Source organism: Littorina saxatilis, linkage group LG9 (assembly GCF_037325665.1).
Source record: "Littorina saxatilis isolate snail1 linkage group LG9, US_GU_Lsax_2.0, whole genome shotgun sequence".
Taxonomy (NCBI): Eukaryota; Metazoa; Mollusca; class Gastropoda; order Littorinimorpha; family Littorinidae; genus Littorina; species Littorina saxatilis.
The window spans coordinates 16,104,616-16,114,170 of NC_090253.1; positions in this window are offsets into that span (position 1 = coordinate 16,104,616).

The window sequence follows — 9,555 nt, forward strand, 5'->3', positions numbered from 1 at the left end:
AAATAAAAACGTGTGTCGAATTATATGATAGCGAGTTGTATGAATTGTATGGAAGTTACACAAAGGTACAAATCAGTTGCATTAGATGAGTTTTCCCTATTACGAATACAATTCTGTTTTTAATGAATAAGTGAGAACAGCGCCCACGGCGTGGCCCTATTTTTCTTTTCCCCTTTCCCTTCCCCTGTGTCTGCTAGGGTCTGGCAGTAAACGCACAGCGCGCGTGCGCCAGAGTCTTGACAGGTACCTCGGAATGTACCGCGCAGTAGCTGATTAATTGTTCAAGAGTATCCCCCCTTCCCTTCCTTCCTCTTCCCTTGTCCTTCGTTCCTTCCCCCTTCTCCTTATCACGCTCAATTAGGAGGCGGAACCGATTAAAATGTTTAGGTATACACACAGGCGATGATGATAATAAATACCCTTTTCCCCTCTGATTAGACATTGTACTTGTATTTGTGGAATGAGTCACTGAGTAGACAAGGTATTTGTTTACAGTCAGCATGGTGTAGCCTGAGCGAGCTGTTCACACAGGAGATGTCGACCGTGACCGACAGGAAATTGTCCTGAGGTGTGTGAGATAATCTTGCTTTTGATTTCAAGAAAGATAACTGCAAACGAAGTTGTTTTCTTGGTGTTTGTTAACCTGTTTGCAGTAATGCTATTATTTTGTACGTCTTTCTTAGTTATGTTTTCTCCTTTTAATTACTCTCACATTTGCAATATTGTGTCTGTTTTCTATGTTTGACATTGTGTGTGTGTAATCTATGTGGTTACCTATTTACAGTTTGTTGTTCACGTAATCAAGGTTTATTTGTTGATTTACCATGATTCCTTGATCTATTGTCATTTTTGTTGTTGATTGTATTCTCTTTTTAGGGAGAAAACTTGAAACTGCTTTTGGTAATTTTTGTAATATTTTGCATGCTCAAGTATATCATTGTAGGTCGTAGTACTTATTATTCTATTATAATCTTTACAGGTTGGTCCGAGGTAGAACGAATAAACAAGAAGTCAAATCATGAGAAGAGACTCTGTTTTGTTGATGTTCGAGAGAATCCCTCCACATAAACATGGCGTCGCCGGACAGGATTCGACAAGTCGACCAACCTCAGGACGCGGGACTTGTGACGACACCAGCCCCACACGACACGACATCGGTCACGGTCACGGTCAGGATTGAATGTATTTGTTAATGAAATGGCATGTTGACGAGGAAGTTTTAGCTGCATATCAAGTTCAGGCTATTGATGACGAAGAGGACAAGATAAACTTTTTGTGGAGCCATGTATCCAGTTCTGTCAAAGAAGAACTTCACTGTCACCCAAAACTCGATAGGGAAACCGCAGATGGCATTTTTTAGCATTTTAGAAAATGTGTATGGGGACAAACGTACTGTGTGCCAACTGCTGACAATGTTTAACAGCGCTTATCAGCGCCCTGAAGAGGCTGTTAGGGACGTTGCCAATAGTAGATTAAACAGAGCATTGATGGATCTGACGGCAAGACAGCAGATGGAGAAGTCAGATCATGGTGTCAAAAAAAAAAAAAAAAAAAAAAGATCGAACTGTCGTCCATGTTGGTTTGCCTTATTCTAGTTATTTGCTTTAAATGATGGTCGTTGTTTCACTTGGAGTAAGTGAGGAAATCCTTTGGACTAGCTGAGATATGATTATGACAGGGTTGTTTAAATACTTCTTGTTGTATAATATGTGCGGGGTGCACCGGAGCTCAGCTAGGATTCCATGGTTGGATTGGGTTGTCCATCATTTTGAAGTGGATGACAGAGTTTGTCTCACTTACATGGATGTCATGTTGATGTTTGTGTATTTCACGCACATGGCTTTGTTCAACTTGACTTCCTTTAGGTTACTGTATGTATGTCTGACAGTGGTATAGTACGTAACTTCAATGATGTTCTATGATTTTGAAGACTTTGGGACGTTAAAAGAGTGGCTGTGTCTTAAGATTCACTATGCAATACTTTGATGACTTGGATGATGTCGTAAAGAGCTCCAAGTAGTCTTAGTTGACCAAAAGAAAATGGAAAAAGTCCATGAAAAAAGAAAAAAATGTCTGCGTAGTGTTTTCTTCTTGTGTTGACATGTAGAGCAGTGCCGTAGCACAGCTCCTAAAAGTGCTACGGCCCTGGTAGAGTACAGGAAAGGTGTTGCCAATGGCACTCATTGGTAGGCTTCTAGTTGCATTGTGGAGGGCACCGGTTTCTCTAATGTCGGATGTGTTGTTTTGTTGTGTTTTACGCCACTGTTTTTGTCCTTTTGTTTTCGAATGATTTTGAGCACAGGGAGATTGTTATGTTTGTTTAGGCACGTTGTTCTGAACTGAGTGAACCAGTGTTTCATGACATAGCGGGGGAGCGACTGAGATTAGACAGGAAGTACGTAGCAAAAAGAAAAGGAGAGACGTTGTCACGGGAGTCCTTACTCCAGACCTGATATTTGATTTACTTTTGCCAAAGAAAGTCTTGAAGGATTTAAAGTAAAGTAAAGCCGACCTTTCTTAGATTTTGTTTTCGCTGCGCTGAGAATAAACTCGAATACTTTGCCGAGAAGAAGTGAAGCTCTCAGTTTTAGCTTCAAGAAAGGACTCGAACGCTAAGTAGAAAGTGGCCGAAGACTTCTCTGCACGTGTGCGTGACATTCGAAAGAACTGAACCAACATCGCCGTGCTGCCAAGGATAGTGGTAAACGTGCTACCATGGTCTATGACCACCTTCTGATCGACGGTAAGAAGTACGTGCTCGATGGTGAGGACTCTATCAAAGAAGTGGCCAACGCGCATGCTATTAAAAGATAGAGATGTGGCCGGCCCCTGTTTACATCAGGACAGTATTTTGACTAGGGGGGCAAAATGTAAACGTACACTGGGTAGGACTGTGGACATTGTTTACGACGAAGCGTGTAGTGACACGGGTGACGTGATTTCGGCACGTGCCGCATTCCAGTGTGACGATAATAGGCCTATGCCTACCTGTAACCGTGACGTGAACTGTGAGCGTTCAGAGACAGCGCGCAATGTGGGGTCATGTAGTGCACTTGGTGACGTAGCAGACAGCACACAGCATTCTCCCTCCTCCCCTCCCCTAGTGATTTGGGTGCGTCCGATGTGTACAGAAAAGACACACTTGATGAGAGTGACGATTCTTCTGATTGTCTTGTTTCTGATGTAAATAAAAAAGAAAATAACGACTTCCGGTTGTAATGGCGGACTGAGACGACGTCTTGGGCACAGGGCAGCAACAAAATCACAAAACATCCGCAACATGGGGTCAAAACGGGATCAAAATAAGGATCAGGAAAGCAACCAGAATAAGATTACGTCTTTTGCTGGGGACCGGCCGCCTCCCTGGGCGGAAAAGATGGAGGAGCGGATCATCGAACGCATCAGTGCCGTCACCGAGAGCCTGGAATTCCACGCGGCCGCCGTGCAACAGTTGAGGAAAGCACACAGAAACCTTTCAACATGAAACCAATGCACGATTCACGGAGTTCGAATTCCACCAGAGAAAATACAACCTCTTGTTCTTCGGCCTGAAATTCACACCCGCAAACTGTGAGGAGAATGTACGCAATTTTATGACGCAGGAGCTGGAGCTTGGCGAGGAAAGTGTGAAGTCCATGATTTTCCAGAACTGCCACCCACTACCATCTAGACCCGACTCCACAGCCTGCATTGTTCGCTTTGTCAGGTTTGCAGACAAGGAGTCAGTTCTTAGGTCACTCAGAAAGCTAAAAGGAAAGCCAGGTGCGCGTGGTGTATCGATCAGAACCGACCTTCCGAAAGAACTTCGCAAAACTCGCGCAGAACTCAAAGCCAAGATGGACGGCCTGAAACGTGAAACGCCTGAGAGAATCTTTAGGATCGCTGAGCGGGGCCAGGAGATCAGAATTGAAGAAAGAAAGAGCAACAGATGGATCAAAGTTCAGTAGGCCTAACCGTCAAATTGCGATTTTCTGTGTGTCCGTGGCTACCTAGTACAGTGTGGTGCTTCGACGACTGAGAACTTCGATCGATCGGCGCATCGGAATGTAATTTAGATCTAAACCTTTGGGCGTATATTGTAGTGCGCTAGACAACTGACATGTGTGTATTTTTGGCTTGTGTGTAAATTGATGTAATTAACACGGCAGTAGCCACAAATTTACTTTACTTTTTTTAAGCCCAGAGGATCAGAGAAGCGTGTATATAAAGGAAAGAAGACCGAACAGACAGACAAGCAAACAAACAAACAACACCACCAACAGTGGACAAAAAATGCGGAACACGAACTTCCAGTGGCAGTGTCAAAAACTCGATGATGTGTCATGACGGTGAACTATCTAATACGAATCATCATGTGCGCTTTGTGCTTGTGAACTTGGACAAAATGGGATACCATGGAACATAAACTATGCAGTGAGCGGAGAAAAAAGAAAAAAAGAGAGAAAGAAAATGAAAACAACAGCAAAGGAACTAACTGACATTCAACGTACTAAAAGAACTGAAGGACTGACGAAGATGTAACGTGGATTTGCACCAGAACTTTTGTGTACTGATCAGTCACACTGAGTATCGACTTTGTCTTATTTTACGCTTACATAATTATGTGCTTCGTTTGCGATAGTGGACAATTTTGTGCCTGCGTAGGCCACAGCTCAGGTAAGAGAATGATGGTTTTCTTGTATAGTATTCCTCCGCGCCGCGCAATTTTTCAACCACTTTGTCGGTCTTGAATATATCCAGTGCATTGTACACACGCGTCCGGTGAGGCGGTCGTCGCTCTAGTTACGGTTGTTTCATGATGAGCTTCATCTTTTGCACCTGTGTTAGTAACGCGATAGGATGTTGTTTTGTTTTTGTACCTGTTCATATCACTGGAGGCACGCGCGCCAGTGTGTGCAATCGTAGTAATCATTCCTTATATGATCACAGGGTCCAAATATGGCGAGCGCGCGTGTATTCACGATACTGAAAGCGAGGCTCACGTTCTGCTGATGACGATGTGTAAACTCCCCACAGCACTCTTACTTTGCGAAATGTTCTGTTTTTAGGAAGACATTAATGGTTTTTGAAACAGTTCACTACCAATGATTGAGAGCTCATTACCCCAAATAAAATTTAAAAGTGGAACTCATTGGAGAAGAATACAGTCCCATTGATGGTCGGTAGTAACCATTTCCAAATAAGGATAATGACATCACGGGCGGCAATGATTTGCAAATACGTCATCGGCTGAGCGCGCCTACACATATTCACAAACACGCGTGTCCATTATGCTTTTTCTGCCTTTGTTGACTACTCTGGTCGTTGTAAACTTGTGTTCCTTGCTGCTTGTTAATGTTGGTCATGATCTCGGTAGATATTTTGATGTAGACTTGTCTATTGAAATCACCTTCTCTGATGGTTTTTTTTGGGTGTTTTTTGCGTCTTGTGATCACTTTCTCTGATTTTCGTTTGTATGTTTTTTGGTCAATCGCAGTAAATTCCAGTCTTCGTGTACTTTTATGTTGATTGATAAGGTTTTAGCTATAAGATGCTTTCTGGGCTGCCATCCTGTGTTGTTTGATGATGTTCCAATTATAATTTGAGTATTGTTTTTTGTTTGGTTTTGAAATTCAATCATGTGACCTAGCTGGTAAACTCAGTGACCAGAATTCATATTCCAGCTCTTGTTACATTTCCAAAAATGATGAAGATATATTTGTTTTATGTTTGTTCTGGTTGTGTGTGTGTGTGTGTGTGTGTGTGTGTGTGTGTGTGTGTGTGTGTGTGTGTGTGTGTGTGTGTGTGTGTGTGTGTGTGTGTGTGTGTGTCAAGTTATGTTCAGGCATCACTTCACAATGGTGGCAGTGTGTATCGATCGACAGAGGGGCGGATTTGTCCCTCAGAACAGTGGTGGCAATGTCACGACAGACAGTGTATAATGAGATCATATCTCGTTGTTGGTTGGTTGGCTGTTCATGTCCCCTCAACCTATTTAGCTATCGTGTTTCTGTGGACTGTACGTACACGTGTGTGTGTGTGTGTGTGTGTGTGACTTTCACAGATGTTGCTGGTGAGTTGATCGGAGTGGACCAGTCAGCCATAAGCTTTGCCCTGCAAAGGGTACCAGATGGTTGGTTGCTTATTTTTGTTTCATTTCTCTTCAGCAGTTAATGCTATTCGAGACCAATGCAAGTTTGTTTCCTTTTTCAGAGGGAAAAAGATGCCCTTGTTCAACAAGTGCGGCACAAAAGGGTATAGATATCAACCAGTAAAGATACCAACCAAACAAAAAGCACACATAACGAGACGGGCATTCTTCAAATTAAACCACAAGCACATTGTGTTGTCGTCCATTGATGGGACCGAAATCTGTCAAACCACCAAAGGAGTACGAGCACAAGTTGGTCAAGCGGAAAGTCTAAGTATCTAATGTCAATAAGATTGGTTGGTTGGTTGGTTGGTTGGTTGGTTGGTTGGTTGGTTGGTTGGTTATTATTGTTTATTGTCTCTTCAGCAGTTAATGCTATTTGAGACCGATGCAAGTTTGTTAAGACTTAGATTGGTTGGTTTGGTTGGTTGATTGGTTGGTTGGTTGGTTAATATTGTTTATCGTCTCTTCAGCAGTTAATGCTATTTGAGACCGATGCAAGTTTGTTTCCTTTTTCAGTTCACATGGTGAACTTCATGCTTCAAACTACTTCAATTAAAGTCAGGTACAAGAATAAGAAGTGAAGTTAATAGTGTGGAGAAAAGCGACTACAGGAATAATTTGTAATTTCTCGCCATATGTAATTTTCTCCTTAAAGTTTATAGAGTGGAGAAGAAGAGAGCAGAATATATTTTCTAAGTTAGTATTGAAACGTTGTGGAATTAAGATTCACATTCTAAAATCATATTTGTTTTTTCCCTTAGTAAATGGTTTGGAAATAGGTATGATCCAGTCCTTTCGCATTGTTCTCTCGGTAGAATTTAATTGGCTCTGGCATGATGGTGCCGAACTGACTGGATTCAAGTCATGGAGGTCGGAGAGGCCAGTCTGTGAACCCCTTTTCCCCCTCTCCCAATGTAACCTTTCTGTATGAACTTTTTAACCCCTAGGTCACTTCTCCTGTCACTAACCCCCTGCGCCTTTGTGTGAGGGCATTGTCTTTTCTACATCCACCTCCCTCCTCCCCAACCCCTTTTCTTTTTTGACCTAATTCTTTTCTTCTAAGTTGCTGTGCTTTTGTTAATAATACTTGTTACACACAGATGAACACAAACACTCTCTCTCTCTCTCTCTCTCTCTCTCTCTCTCTCTCTCTCTCTCTCTCTCTCTCTCTCTCTCTCTCTCTCTCTCTCTCTCTCTCTCTCTCTCTCTCTGACTCATGTGACATAAGCCCCGAAGGCACAGTGACACCTGTTCTTCCCCAAACTGAACAGAGCTCGACCTCTTCTCCCACATTCCTACCTGCCTGTCCCTCAACCCCTAATCCTTCAGGCCAATCCTCTTGTACGACTGCCGATTCGGACCCCTCCCCCTTAATGCAGTCGAGTGTGACGGTCGACACTGCATCTGCAGTGACTGACTCCTCAGTCCTATCCCCCAAAATGCAATCGAGCGTGGAAACTGCTTCTTCTGTCGAATCCGAGAAAGAAAGCAATGCGCCCTCCCCAGTCCCCTCCCCCCAAATGCAATCGAGCGTGGAAGCTGCTTCTTCTGTGGAGTCCGCGAAACAAAATGATGCGCCTTCCCCTTCTGACGACGACGGTCTCATCGTGAATGATAGGAGCGGCCACCCAAAGACCACCCAACTACTCAAGAAAAAAGCTCAACGCGCAAGAACAAACCGTAGAGTTATCATCAGCCACCCGTTCTCCCTTCGGACAGTACAGAAACAGTTAAGGCGCCTACGTCACAAGGTGTGTAGTGTTGTCGATGGTTCCAGCAAGACACCTGACAATGTGTCCAGCATCGAAAACACCAAACAACAAGTGAAAAATGAGCTTAAACTTCATATAAAAGTACAGATTGATAAACTAAAGGAAAGAGTGATCCAGCTTGAGACCACAGTCAACACTCTAAACAAGGTCAACAGTGACCTTAGGTCTCAAGTTGGTGACCTAAAGAAATCCTTAACCTCAAAGGCAAACATTCAAGCTAGTACCGTACTTTTCAGACTATAAGACGATACTTTTTTTTTTTTCACTTAAATCGTGGGGTCGCCTTATACACGACGTTGCCTTATTCTCGGATAAAATAGGTTTCACGAGCACTGTGAACTTGAAATCAATGAGCAACTAACAACCATTTAAGTGAACACAATTCAAGCAATGTTGATCGCCGAAAAAATTACCTGAACACTAGTTGCGTTGAAACACGACAGTCGACAGCATCTCCAACCCCTCGACATCTCCTGCAATCGTCCCTTCAAGACCCATCTTCGTGGCTTGTGGGAAGCATGGATGAGTGAAGGCGATCACTCCTTCACGAAAACGGGACGACTTCGACGCGCTACCATCGCAGAGGTGTGCACCTGGGTTGTGAAGGCATGGGAGAAGGTGTCAACACGAACAATCGTCAACGGCTTCAGGAAAGCTGGCATCATCGAAGCAGACGGTCAAGCTGACAACGCTGTAGCAGACGACGAGGACGATACCGAACCGGAAACGGAAGATGAGGACACAGCTGGACCATCTACTTCGACGGGTGGGAACCGCTCGCGTGCCATGTCAGCAGCGGCTTTCATGAACTTCTTTTGTTCGGACTCTGAGGGTTCAGATTTCTCTGGATTTTCTGGGAGTGAGAGTGACGACGACGAGTGACGATTGAGGTACCGCTGATCTTTTCCCTGACTTTCTGTTTGAAACAGTGTTTCCTGCCGATTTTGAGCGGTCGCCATGTTTGATCATTGATGTTGTTGTTGTTTTTTTCTATGTACGATGTTTTTCTTCATTTTTTTCTTTCATCCCATCGCCTTATGCACGACACCATCGCCTTATCCATGGCATCGCCTTATTCTAGGCTTTTTTCATTTTTTTTTTAAAAAGTAGGGGGTGCGCCCTATACACGGCAGCGCCTTATAGTCCGAAAAGTACGGTACTCAGACTGACTCAATCCAAGCCTGCCAGCAAGAGGAGAGTAGTCCAGCCTACAATGTTACCACATCAAACCGGTTCGTCGCCCTGGGGGCTGATGCGGTAAAGCAGGTCCTGCTTTACCGGGTCCACGTCTGCCCTCCTCTGACAAAACACAGTGACTGCAAAAAGCAACTGCAGGAACAAAGAAGTTCACACCAGAAGCCAGAGACATCTTCCGTGCAAACGGAAACCGACAGCCTGCCTCCAACCAGCACAACAGATTGTACAACTGCCAAAGCCGTTGATATCTGCAGCGTCACAGTTACTAACAAATTTTCTGTGCTGTCGGATTCCGACGGAGATAATCTGTCGACATGCACACACAAAAAAGACGGCGAAGAGCGCACATTAGAAGCAAACAAACCCACAGTCAACAGTCCCGCTACGAACAACCAGCTGCGCCAGCACCCTGAGAAAACACCGCGACAGCGACTAGCAGAGTGTAGGGTGGCC